Source organism: Aquarana catesbeiana, linkage group LG10 (assembly GCF_042186555.1).
Source record: "Aquarana catesbeiana isolate 2022-GZ linkage group LG10, ASM4218655v1, whole genome shotgun sequence".
In the NCBI taxonomy this organism is placed as follows: Eukaryota; Metazoa; Chordata; class Amphibia; order Anura; family Ranidae; genus Aquarana; species Aquarana catesbeiana.
In genome coordinates, this window is record NC_133333.1 from 5,601,076 (window position 1) to 5,609,814 (window position 8,739).

The 8,739-nt window shown below is 49.7% G+C and overlaps 1 non-coding gene across 1 annotated transcript; it reads right to left on the reverse strand.

Annotated features, from left to right (window-relative positions):
- Positions 1 to 461: 461 nt before the first annotated feature.
- Positions 462 to 533, reverse strand: TRNAR-UCU (transfer RNA arginine (anticodon UCU)). The gene has a single exon. It is a non-coding gene; the product is annotated as a tRNA-Arg (tRNA).
- Positions 534 to 8,739: the final 8,206 nt, after the last annotated feature.

An 8,739-nucleotide genomic window follows, 5' to 3' on the forward strand; every position in this document is an offset into this window, starting at 1 on the left:
TTTATTCTCTAGGGTGTTAGAAAAAAAATATATAATGTTTGGGGGTTCTAAGTAATTTTCTAGCAAAAAAAAACTGTTTTTAACACCAAATCTCAGAAAGAGGCTCGGGCCTTAAGTGGTTAACGAATCATTCTTATCCATGTAGAAATGTTACCGGTACAATTTGGGCCCACATACCCAAGGTCCAAAAATTCAGTACTATCAACTGGTTTGATGATATCTATCGAGACCTTTTTTATTATATTACATTATATATACCTTCTCTACCAATTTATATGTATGTATGCCCTTTGTAATTAAACAAATATTATGCTCATTGGTTTGTTTAATTTAGTAGTGTGCTTCATATAAAGTCCCACAATCTCTTTCCTTTTTCATATATACTCAACACTTATCTTGTATAGCACTTTCCCCCCTGGGGACTCAATACACTTAGAAGGTGAGGCAGATATCTTGGAGATGGCGTTGGCCGGGAATCGAACCTGGGTCATCTGCTTAGAAAGCAGCTATGCTCACCACTGCACCACCAACGCAAAGTAGCATGTCTTTTATAGTGTGGGAGGAAACCGGAGAACTCGGAGGAAACCCACGCAAGCACAGGGAGAACATGCAAACTCCATGCAGACAGTGTCCAGGTCAGGATGTGAACCATGGACCCCAGTGCTGCAAGGCTAACCAGTAAGCTCTGTGCTGCCCATATACGGCCTCTGTTCTATAAGGCCCGCCCCCGCTGAGCAGGGTAAGTCAGTGATGACCAATAGAGCTCAGAGATGATGGAAAGGAAGAAAGAGAGAGAGAGAAGGAAGGAAGGAAGAGAGAGAGAGAGAGAGAGAAGGAAAGAGAGAGAGAGAAGGAAGGAAGGAAGAGAGAGAGAGAGAGAGAGAAGGAAAGAGAGAGAGAGAGAGAGAGAGGGGGAGAGGAAGGAAAGAGAGAGAGAAGGAAGGGAGGGAAGGAAGGAGAGAGAGAAGGAAAGAAAGAGAGAGAAGAGAAGGAGAGAGGGAGAGAGAGAGAGAGAGAGAGAGAAGGAAAGAGAGGGAGAGAGAGAGAGAGAGAGAAGGAAAGAGAGAGAGAGAAGGAAAGAGAGAGAGAGAAGGAAAGAGAGGGAGGGAGGGAGAGAGGAAGGAAGGAAAGAGAGAGAGAAGAAAGAAAGAAAAAAAGAAAGACACTACACTACAATAACACACTATACCAGGGGTAGGCAACCTTTTGAGCACAGTGTGCCGAAAAATGTTTTCAAAGAAATTGAGAGTGCCGATTTTCTAACAACAAAATTTTAACTTCGCACTCAATCACGAAAAGGATTTTTTATAAAGTAAATGCTGTAAATTACTTGAGTAATAGGGATTAATTAACATCCTGCACTCTCATGCCTTAGATCAGCCCCAATTCCTGCGCCTTCACACCTCAGATCACTGTCCCCCCTGCAAATCTGCCCAATGTAACCATGTAACCCCCTTTCTCATCTGCCCCACAACTGTATCTCCCTGCAGAGGCGGCTCTCTAATTAGGTGAATTAGGCAGTAGCCTCAGGCCTCGCAGTCACAGGGGCCTCGCACAGCTGGCTAGTTTACCTAATTAGAGAGCCGCCTCTTCCAGCAGCAGAGATCTCCGCCATCACACAGTCCCGAGTCCCCTCGCTCTGCTACAGGGAGAGATACGGGCTGTGAGTGAAACCTGTGATCGGAGCTCTCCTACATCTCCAGATCACAGACAGGGAGAGCCGCTCAGTAGAGCTCTGACAGATCTCCCCCCTCCCCCTGCTGCCCTCACACCCAGACAGGAGAGGAGAGAGAGCTTCTGCCCCTCCTCCTCCCGCTCTCCCCTCCTATGTCTGCCCCGCCTACTCTCCTCGGCAGTGTTCTCTGCTCTGCCTCAGTGAAGGGGATGTGTGGGTGGGAAGATTCAAGCTGAAGCCCAGCAAAAGGAAAGGGGGAGTTTGATCCATCTATCCATCCATCCATTCCCTCCATCCATCCATTCCCTCCATCCATCCATTCCCTCCATCCATTCCCTCCATCCATCCATTCCCTCCATCCATCCAGTCCCTCCATCCATCCATTCCCTCCATCCATCCATTCCCTCCATCCATCCATTCCCTCCATCCATCCATCCATTCCCTCTATCCATCCATTCCCTCCATCCATTCCCTCCATCCATCCAGTCCCTCCATCCATCCATTCCCTCCATCCATCCCCTCCATCCATCCATTCCCTCCATCCATCCATCCATTCCCTCCATCCATCCATTCCCTCCATCCATCCAGTCCCTCCATCCATCCATCCATTCCCTCCATCCATTCCCTCCATCCATCCAGTCCCTCCATCCATCCATTCCCTCCATCCATCCATTCCCTCTATCCATCCATTCCCTCCATCCATTCCCTACATCCATCCATTCCCTCCATCCATCCAGTCCCTCCATCCATCCATTCCCTCCATCCATTCCCTCCATCCATCCATCCATTCCCTCCATCCATCCATTCCCTCCATCCATCCAGTCCCTCCATCCATCCATCCATTCCCTCCATCCATCCATTCCCTCCATCCATCCATTTCCTACATCCATCCATTCCCTCCATCCATTCCCTCCATCCATCCAGTCCCTCCATCCATCCATTCCCTCCATCCATCCATTCCCTCCATCCATCCATTCCCTCCATCCATCCATCCATCCATTCCCTCTATCCATCCATTCCCTCTATCCATCCATTCCCTCCATCCATTCCCTCCATCCATTCCCTCTATCCATCCATTCCCTCTATCCATCCATCCATTCCCTCCATCCATCCATTCCCTCCATCCATTCCCTCCATCCATCCATCCATTCCCTCTATCCATCCATTCCCTCTATCCATCCATTCCCTCCATCCATTCCCTCCATCCATCCATTCCCTCCATCCATCCATTCCCTCCATCCATCCAGTCCCTCTATCCATTCCCTACATCCATCCATTCCCTACATCCATCCAGTCCCTCCATCCATCCATTCCCTCCATCCATCCAGTCCCTCCATCCATACATCCATTCCCTCCATCCATCCATCCATTCCCTCCATCCATCCATTCCCTCCATCCATCCATTCCCTCCACCCATCCATCCATCCCCTCCATCCATCCATTCCCTCCATCCACCCATCCATCCATCCCCTCCATCCATCCATCCATCCCCTCCATCCATCCATTCCCTCCATCCATCCATCCATCCCCTCCATCCATCCATTCCCTCCATCCATTCCCTCCATCCATCCAGTCCCTCCATCCATCCATTCCCTCCATCCATTCCCTCCATCCATCCATTCCCTCCATCCATCCATCCATTCCCTCTATCCATCCATTCCCTCCATCCATTCCCTCCATCCATTTCCTACATCCATCCATTCCCTCCATCCATCCAGTCCCTCCATCCATCCATTCCCTCCATCCATTCCCTCCATCCATCCATCCATTCCCTCCATCCATCCAGTCCCTCCATCCATACATCCATTCCCTCCATCCATCCCCTCCATCCATCCATCCCCTCCATCCATCCATTCCCTCCATCCATTCCCTCCATCCATCCAGTCCCTCCTGCCTCCCAGTGAGTACACTGATATAGGGGGTGCTCTTCCCTCCCTTCTTCCTCCATCCCCCTCGCTTTCTTTCTTTTCTCTTTCTTTCTTTCTTTCCTTCCACCTTTCCTTTCTTTTCATTCTTTTTCTTTCTCTCTTTCTTTCCATCTTTCTTTCTCTCTCTTTCCTTCTTTCTCCACCCCCTCTCTTTATTTCTTTCTCTCCTTCCTTCCTTTTTTTCTCCATCCCCATCTCTTTCTTTCCATTATTTTTCTTTCTTTCTTTCTTTCTTTCTTTCTTTCTTTCTTTCTTTCTTTCTTTCTTTCTTTCTTTCTTTCTCTCTCTCTCTCCACCCATCCTCCTTTATTTCTCTCTTTGTGACAGCCTACCAGAATAGGTAGGATCTGTGAGAGCAGCTTCCCTGTGCAGCTCTGCTTGAGGAAAATATATCTTTATTATGCCCACTTACCTACCCCCTGTACTGTCCTCTCCCCTATACTGTACACTCCTAATACAGTTCATTTTCATCCCTTGAATTATTTTTCCCATTATGGAAGTGAGTGGGGCCTGATGTCTAAGTTTTGCCTAAGGCCTCACAAAGCCTCTGTCTCCCTGCACATCTGCTCCACCGCTGTACCCCTGTGCTCTTCTGTCTCACCGATGAACCCCCTTCTCATCTGTCCTAACAGTGAACCCATCTGCTCATCCTCCCCACCACTTCCCATTTCTCTTCTGCCCCACTTCTGTACCCCCCTGCTCTTCTGCCCCACCTCTGTACCCCCCTGCTCTTCTGCCCCACCTCTGTACCCCCCTGCTCTTCTGCCCCACCTCTGTACCCCCCTGCTCTTCTGTCCTACCTCTGTACCCCCCTGCTCTTCTGTCCTACCTCTGTACCCCCCTGCTCTTCTGTCCTACCTCTGTACCCCCCTGCTCTTCTGTCCTACCTCTGTACCCCCCTGCTCTTCTGTCCTACCTCTGTACCCCCCTGCTCTTTTGTCCTACCTCTGTACCCCCCTGCTCTTCTGTCCTACCTCTGTACCCCCCTACTCTTCTGTCCTACCTCTGTACCCCCTTCTCATCTGTCCCACCAATGTACCGCCTTTCTCCTCTGCCCTGCCACTGTAACCCCCTGCCCTTTTTCCCCGCAACTGTAACCCCCTGCCCTTCTGCCCTGCCACTGTATCCCCCTGCTCATCTGTACCACCTCTGTACCCCCCTGCTCATCTGTCCTACCTCTGTACCCCCTTACTCTTCTGTCCTACCTCTGTACCCCCTTACTCTTCTGTCCTACCTCTGTACCCCCTTACTCTTCTGTCCTACCTCTGTACCCCCTTACTCTTCTGTCCTACCTCTGTACCCCCCTGCCCTTCTGCCCCACCACTATAACCCCCTTCTCATCTGTACCACCACTATAACCCCCTTCTCATCTGTACCATCTCTGAACCCCCCCCCCTCTATCCTACAATAACACACTATAATAACACTGCACTATATATAATAAAATAACTGCGCCCGCGCAGCTTAACACACAACTGGGCAATGTAAAGATACCTGAACTCCCATGCCTGCGCGGGAGTGACGTCATGTTGGCCCGGCCAATTTAATCGGGCGGAGATTGGTACCTGGAAGCCACCTGGCCAAAGCTGGCAGTGGCTCCGGGACACCATAGCGCTGGAGCGCTATGAAAAGTAAAGATCTGGTTTAAGACTCCTGGCAGTCCTCCTTGGTTGCCTGCGCGGGAGTGACGTCATGTTGGCCCGGCCAATTAAATCGGGCGGAGATTGATACCAGGAAGCCACCTGGCCAAAGCTGGCAGTGGCTCCGGGACACCATAGCGCTGGGGCGCTACGAAAAATAAAGATCTGGTTTAAGACTCCTGGCAGTCCTCCTTGGTTGCCCTGCGCTTCTTCACTACCTGTAATAAATCCCGTAGGTGACGACGGGTCTGATTATTACGAGTTTCAACATCGGGATCAACAGCCAGTGTTGCCCTTTGTTGACTGATGCAGGAATCCAATAGTGCATTGATGTCATCAGTCACTGGTGACATGAGGAAACTCGGTAATGAGAGGTTACCACCATTCTGTGGGATGATGTTGCTGTGATCCCTAGGAGGCGTCACGTTGGGAATGGGAACGTCAGTGTTGTCCATAGCTCCGTTCACATTTTTGCTTGTTGGTGGGATGATGTCATCACTCGGTGGGATGATGTCACTCTTTCGTGGGAAGCTATTCCTGCGCCCGACCACCATTTTTGATTTGAGCTTCTTTATACTCTGGCTTAGCCTAGCACGGAAGGAAGCTCGAGGAGGTGAGACGCTGGGAACGGGAACGTCAGTCTCTTCCATAGCTCTGTTCAAATTTTTCGTACGACGTACGCTGGGATGGACATTAAATGTACTCCATCGTGGCCTGAGGCCTGAACCCATTGCTGGGTTCATGTATTTGGTTGGAAGGATCTCATCACTCCAAGGCTTAGTGTTATTCCTGGTAGGTGTGACACTGGGAATGGGAAAGGCAGTCTCCTCAATGCTGCTCTCTGCATTTTCACTTGCTGGTAGAATGGAGCCCTCACTTGCTGGTAGAATGGAGCCCTCACTTGCTGGTAGAATGGAGCCCTCATTAGCTGGTAGAATGGAGCCCTCACCTGCTGGTAGAATGGAGCCCTCACCTGCTGGTAGAATGGAGCCCTCACCTGCTGGTAGAATGGAGCCCTCACCTGCTGGTAGAATGGAGTCCTCGCTTGGTGGTAGAATGGAGTCCTCGCTTGGTGGTAGAATGGAGTCCTCGCTTGGTGGTAGAATGGAGTCCTCGCTTGGTGATAGAATGGTGTCCTCACTGGGTGGTAGAATGGTGTCCTCACTTGGTGGTAGAATGGTGTCCTCACTTGGTGATAGAATTGTGTCCTCGCTTGGTGGAAGAATGGAGTCCTCACTTGGTGGTAGAATGGAGTCCTCGCTTGGTGGTAGAATGGAGTCCTCACTTGGTGGTAGAATGGTGTCCTCACTTGGTGGTGGGGTGATGTTGCTACTTGTTGGTCGGAACAGTCGGTAGAATGGCTTGAAATATATTAGGAGCAGTACCACCAGCATGGTGATAAGCCCCAGAATGCATTCTGACCGGTGCTCAGTAACAATTTTTATAAGTACAGGTAGGACTGTGTTCTCTAATGCCACACACACATTGGACCAGACTGACTGAAGCCCGGCGACCACCCATTGGTACCAATCACCAGCATTTATAAGCAGGGGTGGGACTATGTTCTCTAATGCCACACACCCATTGGACCAGACTGACTGAAGCCCGGCGCCCACCCATTGGTACCAATCACCAGCATTTATAAGCAGGGGTGAGACTATGCTCTCTAATGCCACATACCCATTGGACCAGACTGACCAGAGCCTGTTGACCACCCATTGGTACCAATCACCAGCATTTATAAGCAGGGGTGGGACTATGTTCTCTAATGCCACACACCCATTGGACCAGACTGACTGAAGCCCGGCGACCACCCATTGGTACCAATCACCAGCATTTATAAGCAGGGGTGAGACTATGCTCTCTAATGCCACACACCCATTGGACCAGACTGACCAGAGCCTGTTGACCACCCATTGGTACCAATCACCAGCATTTATAAGCAGGGATGGGACTATGTTCTCTAATGCCACCCACCCCCTGGACCAGACTGACCAGAGCCTGGCAACCACCAATTGGTACCAATCACCAGCATTTATATACAGGGGTGGGACTGTGTTCTCTAATGCCACCCACCCCCTGGACCAGACTGACCAGAGCCTGGCGACCACCCTATGGTACCAACTACCAGCATTTAAATACAGGGGTAGGATTATGTTCTCGAAGGCCGGCCCCTGTCTGTTCCAGATATCGATCAGTAGATTAATTAATCCACACAGCTGCAGGAACTTCAAATAGTATTCTAATATTCTGGCCAGGTCATTTCGGTGCAGGATGTACTTCAGAATGAGAACACATATTAGGACTGCCATGCGAAGCCAGAATGGAGGGCAGGTCAGGAAGGTCAGGAATGAAAACCAGCTGATGGGTTGTAGGGTTAGGTCCTCAAAGAATGTCCCTCTTCTGTACCAGATATCGATCAGTGGATAAATTAATCCACACACCTGCAGGAACTTCAAATAGTGTCCTAATATTGTGGCCAGGTTATTTTGGTGCAGGATGTGCTTCAGAATGAGAACACATATCAGGACTATATAGTTAAACCATGATGGAGTGCGGGTCAGGAATGTAACCCAGCTGATGAGTTCTGGGACTATGTTCTCAAAGGATGTTTCCCTGCTGTTCCAGATATCGATCAGTAGACGAATTGATCCGCTCAGCTCCAGGAACATCAAATAGTGTCCTAATGTTCTAGCCAGATAATTCTGGCGCAGGATGTACTTCAGAATGAGAACATATATCAGGACTGCCCAGCTAAACCAGAATGGAGTGTCGGTCAGGAATCTAACCCAGCTGATGAGTTCTAGGGTTATGTCCTCAAGGAATGTCCCCATGCTGTCACAGATATCGATCAGTAGACAAATGAATCCGCTCAGCGCCAGGAACATCAAAAGGTGTCCTAATGTTCTAGCCAGGAAATTTTGGCGCAGGATGCACTTCAGAACGTTAACACATATCAGGACTGCCAAACTAAACCATGATGGAGTGCGGGTCAGGAATGAAACCCAGCTGATGAATTCTGGGACTATGTTCTCATAGGATGTCCCCCTGCTGTCACAGATATCGATCAGTAGATAAATTAATCCGCTCAGCTCCAGGAACATCAAATAGCATCCTAATGTTCTAGCCAGGTAATTCTGGCGCAGGATGTACTTCAGAATGTGAGCACATATCAGGACGGCCCAGATAAACCAGAATGGTGTCCGGGTCAGGAACGAAAAGGAGCTGATGAGTTCTGGGATTATGTCCTCAAAAGATGTCCCCATGCTGTCCCAGATATTGATCAGTAGACAAATGAATCCGCTCAGCTCCAGGAACATCAAATAGCGTCCTAATGTTCTGGCCGGGTAATTTTGGAGCAGGATGTGCTTCAGAACCAGAAAACGTATCAGGACTGCCCAGATGAACCAGAATGGAGTGCGGGTCAGGAATGAGACCCAACTGACGGGTTCTGGAGGGTCATTTTCAATTCCTCTTTCTGTTTTCTCCACTGGCC